This window comes from Pinus tabuliformis, chromosome 7, assembly GCF_031772625.1.
Source record: "Pinus tabuliformis cultivar Carrire ecotype Pingquan chromosome 7, CPIR1, whole genome shotgun sequence".
Lineage (NCBI taxonomy): Eukaryota > Viridiplantae > Streptophyta > Pinopsida > Pinales > Pinaceae > Pinus > Pinus tabuliformis.
This window is the reverse complement of record NC_142293.1, coordinates 1991549448-1991572429: the sequence shown is the minus strand read 5'-3', so window position 1 is coordinate 1991572429 and position 22982 is coordinate 1991549448.

Here is a 22982-nt window from a genome sequence, read left to right as displayed (position 1 = left end):
GGGAAGTCATCCCATTCCAGATTAGATTCTTGTCAGGGAGGCAAGAAGAGGGACATGTCGAAATTCAAGTGCTTTCACTACCATGAGCTAGGATACTTTTCCACAAAGTGTCTACTCAAGAAGGCCAGTAAGAAGCCCTCAAGAGGAGAGGCAAGTGAAGCTCTTGCTTCACAATTTAAACTAGCCTTTACCCTCGTCACTTGTATGGTTTCATCGATGATGGGTAGTGTATGGTACCAGGATAGTGGAGCTTCTTTCCACATGAGTGGTAACAAAGAGCTCTTTAGTAACTTGGAGGAGAAGGATCTCCAAATGCATATCAAGATGGGTTATGATGGGAGGTATAACGCTACCGGTCTTGGTACAATTACCTTTTAGAGGGAGTTGGGTTCACCCCTCACTTTGCGAGATGTTATATATGTTCCTAGTTTGAAGAAAAACTTGGTATCTATTGCCATGTTGGAGGATAGAGGCTATGATGTGATATTTAGTAAGGGAAAGGCATTCCTTCGTCACATAGCCATAGGATGGGTGAAGAGGATAGGGGTTTGAGTGAAGAATCTCTACAAGTTGGAGGTAGAATATTGTGTTTCCTTGAGCATGAAATTAGAGAAGGTGTAGAACCAAGACATCATTGAGCTATGGCATAAGAGATTGGTTCACTTGCATCATGGCGCTTTGAAGATCATGCAAAAAATTTCTACCAGTCTTCCCAAGGGTACACTAGAGCAGGTAGACACATGCAAAGGGTGTTCATTGGGAAAGTACACCAAAGCTTCCTTTCATGACAAAGACAATCGAGCATAGGTCATCCTCGATTGAGTTCACTCAAATGTGTGTGCACTGTTCTCGACAGCATCCACGAACAAGCAGAGGTATTCTGTTATATTTGTTGATGATTTTTCTCGTAAATGTTGGATCTTCTACATGGATAAGAAAGATTAGAATTTTGTAATGTTTTGTGAATTTGAAGCACTAGTCGAGAAAGATATTGGCAATAAATTTAAATCTCTCGGGAGTGATAAAAGTGGAGAGTATGTGTCGAATGAGTTCAAAATCTTCTATGCATCAGAAGTCATTCAATGGGAGTTGATAGCACCTCATAAACCATAAAAAAATGGGGTAGTTGAAAGGAAGAACATGATTAATGTGGGAGCGGCACGAGAAATGTTGCATGATGAGGGCCTACCATTACACTTGTGGGTTGAAGCATGCAACACAATTATTTATTTGCAGAACAAAAGCCCTCATTGAATTCTTGGGATGAGTAAACATGTTGAGGCTTTTTCAGGGAAGAAACCAGATGTGGGATAGTTCAGGATTTTTGTTTCATTAGTATACTACCATGTAACCAAAGATGCATGGAAAAATCTTGAGCCAACAGATGAGTTGGGGATATTTGTGGGTTACACTGATACACCATAGAACTATCGGGTGTACCTGTCGACCAACAGGATGAAAATGGTTTGTAGAATGTAAAATTCAATGAAGAGAAGGCCATGAGATGTTCCATTGAGAGGGAACTTTAGCTACACGCAATTGAGGAGCTTCTAGCTCCTAAGGAGGAACCTTGGGATCATGTGGAGCAGCCACATGCAGAAGAGTGGGAAGTGGAGACACCCACTCTTGCAGAGTCTTCCAGAGATGGGAGAAAGTGCACCAGAGAGGCTAACATGTTATTGCATGATGCTAGAGAGAATGTGGGAGCTCCCACATCATTGCATAGGCAAAGGAGGTCACTGAAGAGGTACACTGACTACGTGGATCTGATGACCGGATGTGTAGATACTGAGCCATACACACAACTATGAGGTGTACCTGCTAAACAACAAGATGAAAATGGTTCGTAGAGATGTAAAATTCGATGAAGAGAAGGCCATGAGATGTTCTATTGAGAGGGAGATTCAACTACATGTAATTAAGGAGCTTCTAGCTCCCAAGGAGGAACCTCAGGATGATGTGGAGAAGCCACATCTAGAGGAATGGGAAGTGGAGACGCCCACTCTTGGAGAGTCTTACAGAGATGGGAGAAAGTGCACCAGAGAGGCTGACATGTTATTACATGATGCTAGAGAGAATGTGGGAGCTCCCACATCACTGCACAGGTAGAGGAGGTCACAGAAGGGGTACACTCGCTACATGGATCTGATGAGAGGATGTGTAGACACTAAGCCATCCTCTTTTGAGGAAGCAATGTAGCAACTAATTTGGGTTTATGTCATGGTTGAGGAGTATGAATCCATTGTCAAGAATAATTTTTTGGATGTGGTCCCAAGACCGGCAGACAAGTCAGTGGTCAGTTCTAGATGGATTTACAAGGTAGAGCAAGCAACATATGGTAGTGTGGAGAAACACAAGGCTAGGTTTGTGGCTAGAGGATTTTATCAAGTTGAGGGGATTGATTATGATGAGACTTTTGCTACTGTTGCAAGGTACTCATCAGTCAGACACATTATAGCATTATTAGCATAGATGGGATAAAAGATATATCAGACGAATGTAATGAGAACATTCCTTAATGACAGGATTGAGGAAGAGGTATATATTGAGCATCGTGAAGGATTTGAGACCTTCAACAGAGAGTCGCATGTGTGTCGACTCAAGAAAGCATTGTATGGACTGAAACAATCACCCTGTGCTTGGTACACCAGGATCGATAGTTATTGCTTGGTACAATTTTATTCTGATAGGTGACGATAAGCTCATAAAGTCTTGCAAAGAGGATCTTGCAAGATAATTTGAAATAAAGAGAGGATATTAGGGCTAATGCACTACTTTTTATGGATGGAAGTATGGATAGGTGATGAGAAATTATTTGTCTCTCGGGGAAAGTATGCCAACGAGATACTCAAGTGGTTTCACATGGAGAGTAACAAACCCATGGAGACTCCTCTAGCTGGTAACTAGAGGAAGGAGGATGCTACTTCAGGTGATGTAATGGAGCCTAATATTTAGAGGCATCTTGTTGGTTCACTCATGTAGTTGGTGACCACACTACCAAACATGTGTTATGTAGTTAAACATCTTAGCGAAGTGATGGTTAAGCCGACCAAGCTATATTGGAAGGCATCCAAACATGTGTTGAGATACCTTAGATGATCCAAATTGGATCCTAGAACACTCTCTAAGTTTTCATGAACTCTTTAAACATCATGCCAAGGATTAAAATTCTTATAAAGATCAAGCTTATCGGAGATATGCTCATAACAGTTGCAATTTTTAATTAGCATAGAGCAACGAGGACCATCGATCAAGTGTGCAGACCATCGGTCGATGGTAATGTGCGTTGTCGCAAATTAGCAAAACCAGAGGTCATTTCTAGAAACAGGGGTCATTTATGATATGAAATTAGCAACAGCATAGGGAAAACCACATATCACAGGGCAAACCCCTCAAAGAAGGAAAGGCTGCAAGCACCCAAACCCGAAAAATCATAAAATGCAATGGATATTGTTCTGATTCTGTCAGAAGAAAGGTCCCACAAAAACCAGAAGGATATCGGAAGGGCTTGGAGCGGTAAGCGATTTCAACTGAGTCCCACCTAATGCCATACAATGGTTGCCATGCATCCAGCGGAAGAGAGAGAAAATCACTCACATAGGATGGGTAAACATCATGTTATTTATCTGCCCGATATGGATGATGATCGTAGGAATTGGAGGCTCTAGATCAACAGTGGAGATGCATTCCGATGGATGACCAGATTTGACGGGGACAACAGGCAGAGTTTTATAATATTTGAAGCCCGATATGGACAATGCGTTGGCGAAAGGTCATGTTTCACGGGTATTCTTGGAGCTAGCGAGAAAAATGATCGTTTCAAATATGTCCAAGAGAACTGACACTCATCTGTTATGAAATAGGTGACCACCTCCCTGTAAGGAGTTATAGAGTGACTGATTATGCATGAAAGAGGGATTAAAATGGACAGAAGCAGAGGAACCAAAAAGTCGGGAAGCAGAAATGAATAGTAAGGAAGCAAATTGGCTTAAAAGCCACAAGCTGATAGAGAAGGCAACAAGCAAGTTAGAAGTAGAGACGAGAAGCCAAGCTGACCTGCAGAAGCAAAGGCAACATCGAGCGAGAGTCAAGACAAAGACAAAGAGAGTAAGAGAGTCTGTGTACTCTAGAGAAGGCTTAATAGGTTCAAGCGCACTCCTCTGTAATGCCTGTCATGTATGAGTCTCAGATTGGGCTCATACTACTATGACCAATAGAGGTCAAGAATTCAGTGAGGAGAGTCTATGTACTCCAGAGACTTGGGGAATCCAAGTAAAGTCTTATTGATTTGTATCTGTTGAGTGAGACTCAAATTGATCTCACTGTTGTAAAAACTCTGCTTGACAACATAATAGAGAGGCCACCATTGAAGACTAGACTAGGAGACGTAGCCCAGGACTATTAGGTGAACTCCTTATTAAAATTGTTGTGTTTATATGTGTTTCCTATTATGTTTTCTTTAACTGCTTCATGGCCTATGTATTTCGCAATCTTATCAATCCGTTGCATAAAATAGCATAGGCACATCCATGCACATGAGTCTGTAATACCTTATTGTTTATCTTGGATCAATTTCAGATCAAGTGGTATCAGAGCTCTAGGTTGCTAAGGTTAGACAAACTTGTGCTGGATTCATTTTGTTGAATGATAACTAGATGAAAGCTTAAATTTGGAGAAGGAGAGTTGGTTGAAGCTAACCCAGAAATTGGAAGAGTCTATCCGAAGAGGAAAATATCAGAAGAAAGTCCCTTGAAATCAAACTCCCAGTTCATGGACAGTTTTATGACCATGAGAGCCATGGTAGAAGAAATGTATAGATAATTTAAGAGAGGTAGAGGTGAAGAGTCATCGACCTCCAAACTAGATAAAGGAGTAGTAGAACCTCTTCTAGTTGCCCACCCAGAAGGCAAAGGAAAATAAGAGAAGCCCTCTCCACCATCTCCTCCATGATCACCTTCATCATCATCCTCTTCACATAAAGAAGGCCTGAAAAGAAAAAGAAGAAACCTTCTTGGATTAAATTAGATGTGAAGTTTGATTTGCCAGTTTATGACAAAGAATTGAACGCAAAAAAGCTAGATAACTAGATTAGACAGATTGATGTATATTTTAGAGTGTAGAACATCAATTCAGAAAGGAGAAAGATCCAACTCGCTAGCCTATGCCTTGGAGGCACCACCCTGGTATGGTGGGAAGGCAGGACACAAGCTGATTTGAAGAAGCATGGTAGAATTCTTTCTACCTAGAATGAATTTGTTTCTGCAAATAAAAAGCAATTCTATCCACTAGCTTATATGTAGCAAGCTACGATGAGTTGGAAAACTCTTCACCAATTTAAAGGGAAAAGTGTACAAAGCTACACCCAAGAATTTAGAAAAGGAGCTTTGATTCTAGGCATTTCTTTAGACTCACCTGAAACTTTGTTGAAGTATATAGGTGGTCTACATAGTTATTTGAGACATACCATTCTCATGTTTAATCCCACTAGCATAGATGAGGTGTCTGTTCAGGCTACACATCTAGAGGCTTGAGGCAAGAATGTGAACCCAGAAGTTGGGGGACCATCAAAACCCACTACAAACAAAAACAAGGAAAAGAGAAAGCAGAAATGGAAAGAGAGGAAGACAAATGCTGTACAAAATTCCAAACCTTCATGCACTCACTGCAAGAAGGATGGGCATGATGATGAGCACTACTGGATTCCGCATCTGGAGCTGAAACCCAAGAAGTACGATGGCAAAAATAAGAAGACTGCTACAACTATTCAGAAGGATTTAGGGTCAGACTCAGGGGATGAAACAAAAATTGCAGCCATAGGTATTAAAGGTAAAAATTCTGAAGCATCTACTAGTAATTCTACATAATCTATTGATAATAAAGAAAATGAGAGGAAAATACATGAGCTTGTTCATATTAGGTTTATTTCCAAGCATCAAAATATTAATACTTTGTTTGATAGTGGCTCACAAGTAAACTTAATTTCTGAAGAAATTGTAAAGAAACTGGGATTACTAACCACACCTCACAAGAAGCCATATCCATTGGGTTGGTTATGTGATAAAGCAAAGCTACAAGTGACTAGATAATGTAAAATTAGGTTTTCTTTTGGGTGAGCATTTGTAGATGAGGTTGAGTTACATATTGTTCCCTTGGATATATGTGGAATTGTTTTAGGAAGTCCTTAATTGTATGATAGAAAAACCATTTTCTATAGAGCTGAAAACAAGTATCAACTCGTTAAAGATGGAATTGAATATATTGTAAGAGCTCATAAACTCAAGAATAATCATACTCTCATAAACTCGGGGTAAATGAAAATAATTGTAAATTCAAGCAAACAATTTTTACTAATGGTTTTATACGAAAAGAAACCTGATAAAACCAATGTATTTGAAGGTTGTAACGCTAAACAGCAAGTTGATTTAGAAAAAGTTGTTTCAGAATATGATATGTTATTTCAAGAACCTAAAGGTTTGCCACCCAAAAAGGAAATAGTACATGATATTAATTTGCAGCAAGATACTCCACTGCCTAACATCAGAATGTACAGGTTGTCTGCTTTAGAGAATGCAGAAATCAATAAGCATGTAAGGAGCTACTCGAGAAAGGGTTCATAAGACCTAGCACATCACCATGTGGGTCTCCAATTGCCTTAGTGAGAAAGAAAGATGGCTCATGGAGAATGTGCATTGATTACTGAGCACTAAATAAGATAACGATAAAAAATCGTTATCCCCTTCCTCACATAGATGATCTATTAGATCAGTTGAAAGAAGTTTTTTACTTTTCCAAGTTGGACTTGCATAGTGGCTACCATTAGGTCAGAGTTGCAAAGCAAGATCCATGGAAGACTGCTTTCAAGACAAAGCAAGGATTGTATGAGTGGTTGGTTATGCCTTTTGGCTTAAATAATGCTCCTGCTACTTTCATGAGAGTAATGAATGATGTACTTAGACCTTTTATTGATGATTTTGTCATTGTCTATTTAGATGACATTCTTTTATTTAGTAAAACATGGGAAGAACATTTGAAGCATGTAAAGCAGGCTCTAGATGTTTTGAAAAGAGAAAATCATTATGTTAAGCTATCAAAATGTGAATTTGGCAAAACATCTTTGAATTATTTGGGTCATATTGTAGGGGGTGCTGAATTGAAGATAGATCCCTCTAAGGTTGCAGTCATTGTCAACTGGCCTAAACCCAAATCTGCTACAGAAGTTAGAAGCTTCCTAGGAGAAGCATAGTATTGGAGAAAGTTTATTGCTAACTTTTCCTTGATTGCAGCTCCCTTACATGCTTTAACAAGATTGATCAAGGAGTTTCAGTGGGGAGGCAAATAGCAAAAAGCCTTTGACACCTTAAAAGAAAATATTAGTACAACACCAGTACTAGCAATGCTTGATCTTCAAAGACCCTTTTAGATTGAAACAAATGCCAGTGACTATGCCATGGGAGCAGTGTTGATGCAGCACGGTAAACCAATTTGTTATCATTCTGAGACATTTAATTCTGCAGTAGTTAATTATCCCACATATGATAAAGAATTGTATGCATTAGTATAGAGTGTGAAAAAGTGGAAACATTATCTAATGGGTAAAGAGACAGTTATACATACTGATCATCAACCACTTAAATATTTACACTCACAAACTAAGTTGGAGCAATCAAGACACTATAGGTGGATGGGTTTTATACAATAGTTTCATCTTGCCATCAGATATAAAAAGGGCATACACAATAAAGTTGTAGATATGTTGTCCAGACGAATCATAAATTCATCTACTATACTTAATCGTAATTCAGTATTGCATGAAAGCTACATTGAACAATATGCTCAAAGTATAGATTTCAAAGATGTATATGCAACTTTAAGTCAAGGCAAACAAGTAGAAGAATTGGATTATCATGTTGGGGACCAACTCTTGTATCATTTAGGAAAGTTATGCATTCCTCAAACCAAAAGAGTAAAGATAATTCGAGAAGCACACACTTCTCTAATATTAGGTCACTTTGGTGTAAATAAAACAATTGCACAACTACAAAGATTTTGTTATTGGCCCAAAATGAATGAGACAGTTTCTAGATATATAAGAGGGTGTGCCATGTGTGCTAAAAGCAAGCCAATAGAAGACTAGGCTTGTACACTGCACTACTAGTTCCTTCTCATCCTTGGGAAAGTATTTCCATGGACTTTGTTGGGGGACTGCCTAAATCTAGAAATGGTCATGACTATTTATATGTTATTGTGGATAGGTTTAGCAAAATGTGTATTTTAATACCTTGTAACAAACAGATTACAACTGAACAAACAACAAAGTTGTTCTTTCAGCATGTATGGGTTCATTTTGGATTACCCACTTCTATTGTATCTAATAGAGATTCCCAATTTGTTGGGAAGTTTTGGTCAAGTCTGTGGGAATTGATGGACACCAGACTGAAGAAGAGCACAACCTTTCATCGACAAATAGATAGCCAAAACATAGGTGGTCAATAGGACAGTGATCCAGTTGCTCAGAGGCTATTGCAGCAAGCATCCCAAGCTTTGGGATGAACATTTGTGTTATGTGCAACATGCTTACAACCACGCTAAACATTCTTCGACACATAGATCTCCTTTTGAGACCTGTTTTGGTTTCATACCAAGGTCTCCCTTCGATTTTGACTTTGGTAAAGACATAGCGGTTGATGGACACAATGATGTGGACAAGGAAACCGAGTTCATTAAACAAATCTAAGAGATTCACCAGGTAGTACAGGAACAGCTGGAAAAGAGCCAAGCCAAGTACAAGGCAAGGCATGATGAGCATCAAATTGAGCATAGTTTCCAAGTTGGTGATAAAGTCTAGTTGTATATCAGCAAAGACAGAATGCAAGGTGAAGCTAAGAAGCTGAAGCCGATAAGGTATAGACCTTTCAAGATACTTGAGAAAATTGGTGAGCATGCTTTTCCAGCTTACATGAACATCTATTTAGTAGTTAATGCAGAAAGGTTGAGACTGTTTGAACCTTCATTAATTGAAGATCCTGAAGAGCATAGTCAATTGCCTTCTATTGATGGTCTGTTGCCTGAATATCTCAATGAATTATAGGAAGACACAGTTCTGGACAAGAAGGTGAGAACTACATGCAGAGGGGATGTTGAGTAGCTTAGGATTGGGCTCAAAGTTTCAAAACCAAGTAATGTAAGATAGATAGAAATTGGGCAAGCGAGGAATCTATATCCTCACTTGATTGATGCTTAAAAACCAAATTTTGGTGGTCCAAAAGCTTTTCCAGTGGTGTTACAGGGAAAAGTGTCTATTTAGAACTGCTCTATCCCACTAAGGTGTGACAACTGCCTTAGAAACAAATAGAGAAAAACTACTTTTGTTTTTCCTTTATGAATTATAGATAGAGAGGAACAAAAATACCAACCTTTGTCTTGCGCTAATCCTTCAATTCGATCCCTCTCTTCTTTGACAGTCCTCAGCTACCTGCTCCCTTGCATGCCCAGCTTCGCAAAGTACCTGTAAGGTCACATAAGCATAGCACTATACAAAGACATGGATCTATAATCATAAACAATCTAGGATCAAATGTAAATTGACCATACAAATGTAACAAGCATCAATGATACAAAAGCATGGAGGAAAACTCAAATAGTTTTTATTGATAAACAAGAAAAGAGCTAGGAGGAGTTACAACCAGTTGTTCCAACCCAGCATCAACCTCCCAGCAAAGAAGTCCCTCTTCACCTCAAACAAAGCTTAGATCACCCAACAATCTGATGTTTGTCTCAAGAAACCAACAACAATTCCTTACAATATGCAAAATTCCAGCCTCTGGATCTCTGGGATGAGGGATCCATATATAGATATCTGTAAGGGGGATGAGTCAGCTTGTGATTTGATTAGTGTCTTCTCTCTGATAGTTCTTACTTCCACTTGGAGACTGAGGGCATCTTACTCATCCTTGGTCGAATTCAGTGAGGCAAGTGTCACAGGAGAAGATTCTCGAAGCTTCCATTGCCTCTCCACCTCGCGGAATGACACTGCCATTTGTCATTTCTCACCCATCACACCCCACAGAAGCGACTTTTGAAATGCAACACACCCTCACAGTGTATTTGGGTGAGATGCAACACACCTAGCCAGTGGAGCAACTGCAATGATCCTGTTTTGACCAATTCTGAGCAGTTTCTCATGGAGAACTTCTGGGAGAAGATGTAATCTATTGACCTTGTTCCTTTAGGGGTTAGAACAACACTTTTAGGGGCTTAGGAGCCCTTGGTTTATGGACATTTCATGCTTGGGGTTGTAGGGCCCAAAAATGTCTATAACAGTTGCCCCCTAAAGTATGAGGCCGTTAATCTTTTGGTGTCGGGTGAAATGCTTTATTATGAGGATCCGAAGTTCTTTCAATGCTGGGAGGAGACCTGTAATAAGATAAAATACAATACATTATCTTCATACTGTTTTCATGATCTAGCTGAGGTGGGCATTCCCATGCTCAGTTTTATAAATTCATTTTCATGTACATAGGACAGACAATCGTTTGAGTGTAGATTGATGATTCTGGTAGAGCCATCATCCTTTTGATAGGATGATTATCTGTGCTACAATGATGTACATTTAATGTCTTTATTTCCCTGAATATATATTGCAGCTTGGATGGATGAAACTAGATCTGGGGTCTTCAATCTCGTCCGATCTTCACTCAAAGTACAAGTCGATCCATGTGAGAAATATTCTGAAGTCGAACATGGAAAGACATCGCTTGATTACCAGTCAATGATGTAAACTGTTAACAAGCGCGAGAGGAATCATCGATAATGATAATGACCCTCAAGGTACTGCAGTACAATTCATGTGGTGTGAATAAAGGACTTGGTGTCGAACACCACGCAAAATCTTTCGGTCAAAGGCCATTGATGTAAACCTGTCGTCGGAAGTGAGAAACTTGCCATTGAGGCATGCAAGCTTCAAAGTACTGAATGGGGTGTTCCTAGATCAACTTTTGGATAATGAGCTGATGTTGACAAGAAGTGATCTATCACAGGAGGGCCTTAATGAATCCCACATCAATGACACGGAACGGAGCAAATCATTTTAATGGAGGTGAAAATGATCTGGTGATATAAGGTTCAGGGTGGCGGTCATGAAAGAATGGAGTATAATGTATAGTAGTGGTTGAGACACAGGTGAATTCTCTGAATGACTTCTCTTGAACATATCAGCGATACTGATGTGATGGATTGGTAGCATTAACCCCAAATTTGGATGGTATGGCGTGACCATGGTGATGTGACCGGTGAATGAAACAACCCAACCCGACTCGGACACGGAGCGGAAGTGTCATGTTCAAGAGCGACTTGCTACCAACAAAGTTTCTTTGAGTTTTCTTCCCAATTTTCCCCAGTCATTGCTGACCAGTACCTCTTTATTTTTGTCAAGCTTAAGGAGGATAACATATTCTTGTTCTATAATTTTCCCTTCGGGCAAACCCATTGCTATGTTTTAACGAGCCTAGCGATAGTGAAACTTGTTCTCGTCTATAGACAAGTTTGTCACTATTAATCTTTTTAACGAGTTTAACGACAAAGATAACTCGGTCCTTTTCAATTTTAGAGAGTCTGAAAAGGAACGTAAAGGTAACTCCAAAATTCCTTTTTCGTCATCTAATCTCTTAAGTCCGAAAAAGTATAAAACAATACAGAAGGGATGAATTTTCGATACTTTTAACGAGCCGAACAAAACAAGCCCTCGATCTTTTTGTGTAATAATCCCTCAGGTCCAAAAAGATTAAAATCTAGAGGAGGGATAGCACTTCCTGTCCCTTTAACGAGCTGGAGAGGCCAATGGCTCGGCAATCTTTTCATATTTTACGAGTCAGTTGAAAAGAGCTTAAAGGAGACTCGTCTTTTGAGGAACGAGTGATAAGATGGGTAGCAGCTGATTCCAGGTAAGGTTTGGAATTTTCCAATCATGGCAGTGTCACAAGGATGGCTAGTGAAATCACTCTTCGCAGCTGTTCCTCAAAATGGGTAAACAATCAAATGGAGGTGAATGATCGGCCAATGAAAAAGTGGAGGTGATGGTGCAAACACGACCAAGGCTTTAATGGCTGAAGTACTACATTCACGATGGTTATTTACCGGGGAATAGTTCATTTTTTAACGAGCTTAAACGCGGGTGGAAACATTTTTTCATGTCTTATGTTTATTTTTTAACGAGCTTGAACTATGTGCTAAAACTGCTCGATTAATCCAGTCGTGTGATAAGAATGTCTCATATAAAACGGCAACTTTTAGAGTTTTGCCCCACATCCTTTCTTTATGCAAGCTAAGAGACGACCAATCCTACGAGTTTAAAGGGTTAGAGGTCCTAAAAATTTAAAAAATAAATAGTCGCTCTTCGCTTGCACGCCAAAAGGCTTGCATGCCCCTAGGTATAAAATAGAGTTTCAAGGTTACCCCTTCTTTAGTTCGTTAAAACATTTGTTCTACCGAGAGAGGCCTACCTCTTACAGGTTACCAAAGATTGTTCTATTTACAGCGCAAACTAAACACTTCCTCGGCGATGTCTACCGAAATAGACAAAGGTGAGTGAAGGAGGCTACTTCACTCACATAACTTTGACAAGAGGATCTTGTTCTAGAATAACCCCCTCTTCCAATCACGGATGAGGGTACAGACTAGTCATATTCTCTCGCGGAAACCTACCCTATACCCGAAGTTTTCCTGCCGAAGTAGACCAGGGTGCATGCCCCCTGGGTTTCAGTCATGTCCCCTCGAATCACTCGCGCTCATCGGGTGGACGGACTGGAGATTGAGATATTTCTTGCATGAAAAGACCATTTAGGGATGGTATATGACTATTTTCTATGCGTGACCCGGGAAATGAAAGCTGGTCTACGAGCTTGACCACTCTTCCTTCGTGCGGAAAACACATCACTCTAAAGAGTGATGAGACAATGGCTCTCATGCAATAAACGTAGTCTCGTCCAAGGAGTAGATTGTAATCCAGGGGTCCTTGAACTACCATCACGTTCATGTGAACGGTTTTCCCTCTCAATGTTATGGGCACATTGGGAAGGATCCCTAATGGTCGACTGGTTCCTTTATCAAAGCCTGTTAGATTTCTCATCTCAGGCAAAAGCGATGGCGAACCAAGCACTTTCCAAGCAGTTGAGGAAAGGATACTCACAGAAGCCCCTTCATCTATGACGGTACCAGCCATAACCATTCTATATATTTGAACAATGATTCGGAATGGTACACTAGCCGGTAAGCGGGGTTTGCCTAGTTGATTCCTGTCGAAGGAGACAACTAGGTTTCTTGGAGGTGGGACCAAAAATAGACGGCCGGGTACGACTCTGACGAACTTCCTTCCTGTGGTAAAGGAACGGGTAAATTGCCCCCATGTTCGTTGGAGTCTGTGCTTATGAAAATAATTTGGACGACGTCATCCTTATTCTCTTCAGTGATTGTATCATCTGAAGATGGAACCTCTGAAGGCAAGACGGGGTCAACTACCGCCTCGACCTTTTGACTCTCGTCTGGTATTTATTCAGATGGTTTATCTTCAATGATAGATGCTTCAGCCGACCACCTGAGAGGGCCAGCCGGGTTTTCAAATAGTGACGGACTCGGCAAGAGTTTTTTATATCCAGGAGGAAGTCGTAACGGTGAAACCGGACGATCATCCAAAACTCTTTTAGCTTCGTCTAAGAAGGGAAAATGGTGGACAGCATGATCGCCTTCGCACAGTTTACAAGGAAATCTATATTTTCCTTTTTGTCCTGGGGCTTCACTTTCACTATTTAACGGTGTGTTTTCAACATGATCATCAGAGGTTGACGACACCGGGTTGTGCAAACAAGGTGACCAGTCCCTTAAGATCCGAGGGATGAAAGGAAAATCTCTGTGATAGTGGTCTCCTCTGCAAATGACACATGGCGATTTAGGCCTGGTCTGTGCAGTGTGTGGATTTTCGCTAGACGACACTCGTTTGCCCCCATTTGCTTTTGGCTCCTTCTACTTCTTCTCTTTCTTCTTCTTTTCCTTCTTCTCCTTAGGTACTTGATTTTTGGCTTTACTAGCCCCATCAAGCGAAGAGGAAGGAGGAGAGGAAGAATTAGAGGAAGTAGAAGGTTGGTGGGTAACTCTGGACTCGTCTAATTGCTGATTCGATTATTCAGGAATTGTGGTGTTCTGAACGACAGAGGTTGAGAAGAGCCATACAGGAAAACCAATTGTCAGTCCTGGAAGCGACAATGTGGCCATATGGGGTGCACCAACATCTCCCCAAGAGGAGAAGGGACTAGGATTTCCTCCAAGGGGAACTCCTTGGTTAGTGGATTCCATTTTCTCAACCCAAGATCAACATAGGAAAGGGGTAATGAATATTCCATTTAAAATAAATTTTAGATGCTTTGACACAACTTGTTTTTTCAGTTTTTAAGAGTCGAGAAAAAACAAAAGATGACTCTAGTCTCCTTCGATTTTTAATGAGCTTGAAGTGACAAGTGCTCAGATGGACCTTTTCTGTTAAGGAGTCTGAAAAGGAACAAAAGGGACTGCTCTGGAAATCTAGGTAGAGGGAGTACCAAACCAATCGCAAAAATGCAGAATACTTTTTACGGTACGGCAGTCAATCTTCCCGAATGCTGTGTTCAGTGCATTGCTATCGATAGGGCGACAGACACGGCTTCCTATGGATAAAGGATTAAGCCTATTGGGTTCTCCCAAAATATACTCAACGGTACGTTGGAGCACAAGTCCGTACTGGCACTTATCTTCTCAAAGTGGAGGAATCACCCAACCATCAGTGAGAACAACAGTTACCAGGATTTACGATGCCGGAATACGTCTCTAGCCTAGACTTCTAAATGTTGTGCGTTAAGTTCCAAAGCGTTGTTAGATTCATTGAATTTATTTTAAGTTGATCTTGTTTATGAAGTTTGCCTTTCGGGTTCACCACGAGATGTAGATGTAATTCCTAAAATGCAATCTAAGATGATAAATAAACTTTTTATCTCCTTTATGCAATGAAAATCCTAGCTACTAGGGAAAAGAAAGACAGAATCTTTTCACAAAGAGCAAAGAGCACACTCTAAATGCACTTTCCTAAATCAAGCCAATTAGACTGTCTATATGCAAATGCACATGCATGTATTTGTTTTTTGACTTTCTTAATATATGAATGCTAAAAAGAAAGTTGATGCACAAATTTGAATTTCTTTTCAAGCGACAAATATCAACAAGCTTCCTTCGAAATCAAAAAATGGAGACAATTACAACACCTTACGATTTTGAAATGAATACTTGTTCTCGACACTAGAAAATTACAAATCCAGACCAAAAGCAATAGTAACAGGATAATCCACCATCAACAGCAATCAAACTCCTTCCTACGATCGAAATCGACACTTGCGACAGATTCAAATCAAAGGACGATAGTACAATTATGCTACTTTTGCAAAGGATAACTATAAACGACTCAACAAACACACAAAAACATCTACAGTTATTTTGTACAAAGGAGGCGGAATAACAGTAAGGAAAAGGGGTTTCAAACAGACATATACTGATCACAGGCAACAAAATTCAGGAATAGAACTGGAAAGAATGGATCACAGAAGCCACAACTGCACAGAGCTAGTCTGATCAGCGCACCTGTAACACAGAGAATCTGAAATGTAGCGGTTTTCCACTCGGGAAGTGCGCTGAAATTCAGAATCTCTGAACAGTACCTGCATTGGGCCAGAAACGAGACTCTGTTCGGGTTCTGGGTCACAGTTTGCAGTTCAGTTCTTGGGTTTTGGCCGAGTAAAAAGCAATCAGTAATGCAACAATCAGGGGTAGATCTAAGGAGGATCTAAGAGCTATCACAAGGGCAATCAGATAGTTTGTGAATCAGTTGTTTAAATCATAAACAGATCCAGTAGATGGATTGAAGTAGCAGTTGTCTACTTTGCATTTGTTATGGCAAATGCAGTTCGAATGCTACTTGTAAGTTTATGAAACAAACAACAAAGAATGATAAACAAACAAACTAATTAGCCCCCAGCGGAGTCGCCATTTTGTTACATGGAAAAGTGTCTATTTAGAACTGCTCTATCCCACTAAGGTGTGACAACTGCCTTAGAAACAAACAGAGAAAAACTACTTTTGTTTTTCCTTTATGAATTATAGATAGAGAGGAACAGAAAGACCAACCTCTGTCTTGTGCTAATCCTTCAATTCGATCCCTCTCTTCTTTGATAGTCCTCAGCTACCTGCTCCCTTGCATGCCCAGCTTCGCAAAGTACCTGTAAGATCACAGAAGCATAGCACTATACAAATACATGGATCTATAATCATAAATAATCTAGGTTCAGATGTAAATTGACCATACAAATGTAACAAGCATCAATGATACAAAAGCATGGAGGAAAACTCAAATAGTTTTTATTGATAAACAAGAAAAGAGCCAGGAGGAGTTACAACTAGTTGTTCTGACCCAGCATCAACCTCCTAGCAAAGAAGCCCCTCTTCACCTCAAACAAAGCTTAGATCACCCAACAATCTGATGTTTGTCTCGAGAAACCAACAACAATTCCTTACAATATGCAAAATTCTAGCCTCTGGATCTCTGGGATGAGGGATCCATATATAGATATCTGTAAGGGGGATGAGTCAGCTTGTGATTTGATTAGTGTCTTCTCTCTGATAGTTCTTACTTCCACTTGGATACTGAGGGCCTCTTACTCATCCTTGGTCGAATTCAGTGAGGCAAGTGTCACAGGAGAAGATTCTCGAAGCTTCCATTGCCTCTCCACCTCGCGGAATGACACTGCCATTTGTTATTTCTCACCCATCGCACCCCACAGAAGGGACTTTTGAAATGCAACGCACCCTCACAGTGTATTTGGGTGAGATGCAACGCACCTAGCCAGTGGAGCAGCTGCAATGATCCTGTTTTGACCAATTCTGAGCAGTTTCTCATGGAGAACTTCTAGGAGAAGCTGTAATCTGTTGACCTTGTTCCTTTAGGGGTTAGAACAACACTTTTAGGGGCTTAGGAGCCCTTGGTTTATGGACATTTCATGCTTGGGGTTGTAGGGCCCAAAAATGTCTATAACAAGTGGGAAGGCCATGATCCAAATTGGATACTAGAACACTCTCTAAGTTTTCATGAACTATTTAAACATCATGCCAAGGATTAAAAGTATTATAAAGATCAAGCTTATCAGAGATATCCTCGTAACAGTTGCAATTTGTGATCAGCGCGGAGAAACGAGGACCGTCGGTCAAGCGTGCAGATTGTCAGCCCATGGTAATGCACATTGTCACAAATTAGCAAAACTAGAGGTCATTTCAAGAAACGGGCGTCATTAATTGCATATCGCAGGGCAAACCCCTCAAAGAAGGAAAGGCCGCAAGCACCCGGACCCGAAAAATCTTAAAACACAATGGATATTGTTCTGATTCCATTAGAAGTAGGGTCCCACAAAAGCTGACAAGATATCAGAAGGGCTTCAAGCGGTAAGTGATTTCAACCGAGTCCCGCCTGATGCCATATAATGGTTGTCATGCATCTAGCGGAAGAGAGAGAAAACTGCTCACATCGGATGGGTAAACATCATGTTACTTATCCGCCCGATATGGACGATGACTGTAGGATTTGGAGGCTCCAAATAAATGGCAGAGACGCGTTCTGATAGATGACCGGATTTGACGGGGTCAACAGGCAGAGTTGTATAAGATTTGAAGTCTGATATGGACAATGCGTTGGTGGAAGGTCGTGTTTTGTGTGTATTCTTGGAGTTAACGGAAGAAACGATTGTTTCAAATATGTCCAAGAGAAGTGACACTCATCCATTATGAAATAGGTGGCCACCTCCCTGTAAGGCGTTATACAGTGATTGATTACGTAGGACAGAGTGATTAAAATGGATAGAGGTAGAGAAACCGGAAATTCGGGAAGCGGAACCAAACAGTCAGGAAGCAAATTGGCTTAAAAGCCATAAGCTGACAGAGAAGGTAGCAAGCAAGTTAGAAGCAAAGACGAGAAGCTGAGTTGACCTACAGAAGCAAAGGCGGCATCAAGCCAGAGTCAAGACAGAGATAGAGAGAGTCAGAGAGTCAGTGTACTCTAGAGAAGGCTTGAGAGGTTCAAGCACGCTCCTTTGTAACGCCTGTCATATATGAGTCTCAGATTGAGCTCATACTACTATGACCAATAGAGGTAAAGAATTCAGTGAGGGGAGTCTGTGTACTCCAGAGACTTGGGGAATCCAAGTACAGTCTTATTGATTTGTATCTACTGAGTGAGACTCAAATTGAGATCACTATTGTAAAAACTCTGCTTGAAAACATAATAGAGAGGCCACCATTGAAGGCCGGACCAAGAGACATAGCCAAGGAGTATTGGTGAAATCCTTATTAAACTTGTTGTGTTTATATGTGTTTCCTGTTATGTTTTCTTTAACTGATTCATGGCCTATGTATTTCACAATCTTATCGATCCGTTGCATAAAATAACATAGGCACATCCATGCACATGAGTCCATAATACCTTATTGTTTATCCTAGATCAATTTCAGATCATCAGAGGCACTACTAAATATGGTCTTTGGCACATACGGACAGAGGGAGTGAAGCTTCAAGGCTTCACCGATGAAAATTGGGCAGGGAGTCCATCCGATAGCAAGAGCACCTTAGGTGGGATCTTCAGTATTGTGTCAAAAACTTTGTTTCGTTTTAGATAAGGAAACAAAGATTAGCTGCATTCAGTTTAGTAGAAGTAGAGTACATGGAAGCTAGTCAAGCAACTTGTGAGGCTATCTGGATGAGGAAGATTCTTGTTGGTTTGTTTGGTCAACAGATGGATCCAACTGTGATTTACTATGACAATCTGAGTTGTATCAAAGTCTCTAAAAATCTAGTTTTTCATGATCGGTCCAAGCATATTGATGTCTGGTATCATCATGTTCAAGATTGTGTGCCAAGGAGAATTATGTTGTTGGAGTACATTCCCACAGAGAAGTATGATGTAGATATTTTGGAAAAGGCATTGTCAAGATGAAAATTCAAGTTTCACAGAGGAAGGATCGGGGTAGTAGATAATCCATTTCTTGTTGAGAGGGAGTGTTCAAAATAGCAATAAGAAATCCCAATTTAATTTGTCCTTGAATTAAATAGTGAATTAAATCGAAATTGTATTCTCATAGAAACTTGTAATAGCTAACTAAGTTAACTTCACTTAGTTGGATTACGAAATTTGAGTTGGAATTCTATCTAGAGTCATGTAGAGTGATCCCTAAATTTTAGGGGCCCAAGTTGAGTTCTTTTGAGTTGTAATTAATTAACTCATCCTAACGGATTTATTGTCAGTTAAACTAGTTCCAATTGTTGGAGGAAATAGTATGAGGTGTAGTAGTGGGGACAAGTGCTAGTGCATCCTTAGTTCTACACCAGTTAACTAAAGATTCACATATAAACAACTCATGCATGTTAGTTAAGAAGACCCAGTTGAGATTAGAGTTCAGGGACATTGTATTATCAGTTGTATAATTTTTTGAGTTGTACATAAGGTGCATGCAATTAGTTGAAGGCCTATTTATGGATTGTGCAATTATGGAGTGAGGATTTCCGAATTAAATATGGGCTAATTCTCTTAGGAATTGTGCAAGGAAGTAGGGGCTTTGTAGGCATCAAAATTGGCTAAGTGTTGGCTTGAGGTGGCTTGTGAGGCAGAGAGATAGATTGTACTTGTGCAGAGATTGTTTGGGTTGAACAAGAATTGTATTTTCTTCTCAGATCTTCTGGTTAATGTAATATATATAGTTGGGGTTTTTAGAAGTTTCTTTACTTAGAGAAATATTGTGTTATGTGTGATTAATATTCTTCCTTTATGCTTATTGTTTTCATCGATCAATTTTGGTTTCCACTAAAGAGTAGAGTAGATTCTTGTCTTGTGTTTTAGCATATCACATAATTTGTTGGATCTAAAAGTAAAAATATATAAATCTTAATAATTTAATTAGTTATAATAGTTCTCTTAATTAATTTTCTCCCTTAGACTATGACTGCTAGTCCAACGTTAGTTTTAAGATATTCTTAAGTTGTTTTTCTCAATCTCATACTAATGGCGCCCCTCAGTAATAAGGGCATAGACCCTGTGTAGCCATGTTGTCAAGCATGATTCTCATGCAAGGAGGATATTCTTATGTAACCTTGTGATGGGGACAATTTTTTCCTATAATACTAATAATGCATAATGTTTTATTTAGTGACTGTGCTTCATTAGGGCTTGTTATGAATATTTTTTTTTTATTTTTCCTTCTTCCAGATTAATAATGATGTAACTTATAGTTGAATATTTACATGTGCATATATATCTATATCTAATTTCCAAACTTTGTGTTATATGGGTGAAAATTTCTACTTCTGTAATTGTATCCTTGTCATTCATAGTACTCGAATTATTGCTCCAGCTCATGTATCATGGTAACTATTGTTGTTGAATTACAAATTTAATATATGTAGATATATATACATATATCATTATTACTAGGTGAATGAGGGAATGGATAATTTGCTATCGGTGTCACGTATGTCTTATGTGGTTCCTACAACATATTCTCGGTCTTGTTTCTCTTTGGTTTCTGCCAGTTGTCTCTGTATGTATAAAGGCACAAAACTAGTCATTTTTGCTTACTATTTTTTTATATTGCCTATTTACTGGTCTCTTTTCAAAACCATCCAATGTAATATCTTACCTCATATGAACAATGCAATTGTGAGTAATTTGGAGTTTCGACTACTACTAAAATCTGTGAAATAATCAGTAAATCGTTAACAATCTTATTAGTTGCATATAATTTTTTGTTTTTGTGTTTTGTTTCTATTACAACACATGTTTGTTAATACTCAATGTCTTAGCGGTTAAGTAATACTAAGATTAAAACTTCCAAAAATCTAAAGACACTTTTTAGGACCTTTTTTCCTCTGATTCTGGTATTTATTTTATAGTTATTCCTCTCCATTTCTTTAGTTGTTTCCAAACATATTTATTTCCTCCCTCTACGCTTGTCAAATGGCTTACCTCCTATACATGTATTAGTTACCTCTTAAACACATATTTTATATATTATAAGAAATCTAATCATAGAGAGGCTGAATATTACACTTAGCACACTCGGTTTATATTCATTCCTCTTTTTTTATGAGTTAGCATACAGGGTCAAACAATTATAACATCCACCCCAGTATTGTTTTATTAATTACAGATGAAATCACTAAAAGTATCTATGCACAGTGTAGGAACATAATTCTATTTCATATAACTAACTTTATGTTACCAAAGTGCATGATTTTTAGCGGGGAGGTAAAGTCAATCTCGAGGCTTTTTCACAAATCAATTACAATATCACATTTCAGATCACCAAATATCTGCATCTCTACAATAGCTTCAATTCTCTTGAACTAAGTATTATACTACTAATAACTCTGAAATACATTATCTACCTATTACTATTCCTAATGAGAAAAACGAGAAGATAAATTTACAGATAATGCAAATAGAATCACCATTAGGTGCACTTGGAAATTTCACACCTTTTTCCAACCAACCTAGAACTGAAATCCTCCAGTTCACCCTCGGGTGAGAAGTTCTTTCTAAGGTATCAACAACTTCTATTGATCGCTTCAATAGATATTTTATATTTTTTCCATAATCGATTTTTCCTTTAATGACGTCCCACCATTGTGGCTTTCAACAACATTAGCCTAGGTTTTTCCTTTAAAGCCTACTTTTCTCCCCCATGGTGCTTTATTCTTATCTAGGCTTAGAATCTTTTCCCAGCTAAGAAATTTACTAGATTCTCTCCTATCCATTTAATCTTATCTAAAATCTTTATCATGGAAAAGTTATCCCAATCTCATTTACTAATGAGATTTTTACTTTTCTTTCTTTGGAAAGAATCTCGTACACAAGTGTTTCATTCCCAAGTACTTTCACCCCAATTATTTACTAATTAATAATTTTATTTATTTACATAAACATTTCAAAGTACTTCATGGATTTTCCGCCATTCACACTAATATAATTCAGTCAAAGAGAAACAACAATACAACCATAGAGGGGTATTACATTCTTCCTCCCTTTTTAATTCACACTGTCCTTGGTGTTTTTTCTCCTAATTACTTCCTTCTTGAACAGTGTTAGGTAATTTTTCTACTTATCATCTTTTCACTCCCATGTGGCCTCTTAAAGAGTAAAATGATTTCATTGCACTTTAACCCAAATGACAACTCGATTCCAAAGTCAGATCTCTTTACGATTTAGAATACCGAGTGGTTCTGCTAGAAAGTCTCCTTCGGGTTCCACCCGTATCATTTTCCAATGAATTATGTGAGAACCATCATGTACATATTTCCTAAGTAAAGATACATGAAAAACATTATGAACCTTAATGTGACTGGGTAATGCTAATTGATAAGCTATGGGTCCAATCCTGTCCAGAATTTTGAACAACCAACAAAATCGCGGTGCCAATTTAGGGTAGTTTCTCACTCTTAAGTTACTTTTCCTTTGTTTCACCCTCAAATAGGCATGATCCCAAATCTTGAACTCCTTGTGTGTTATTTTTTTGTTCGTGTAACTTTTCTGTTTGTCCTATGCAATTTTAATGTTCTGCTAAATCCTTTGTACTATGTTCTCCATTTCTTGCAAGGCATCAAGCCCTAATGTTAGTTTATCCTCCAACTGACTCCAGATGAGAGGTGTATGGTATTTTCTACCGTACAAGGATTTGAAAGGGATAATATTTATGGATGTTTCATAACTATTATTGTAAGGAAACTCTGCCAAATGCATAAAATCCTCCCATTTGGTGGTTCTGTCCATAACATACATTCTTAGCATGTTCTCCAAAATATGGTTGGTTGTCTCGCTTTGTCCATGCATTTGGGGATGATATGTCATGTTGAAGTTTAATTTAGTTCCCATGCCCCCA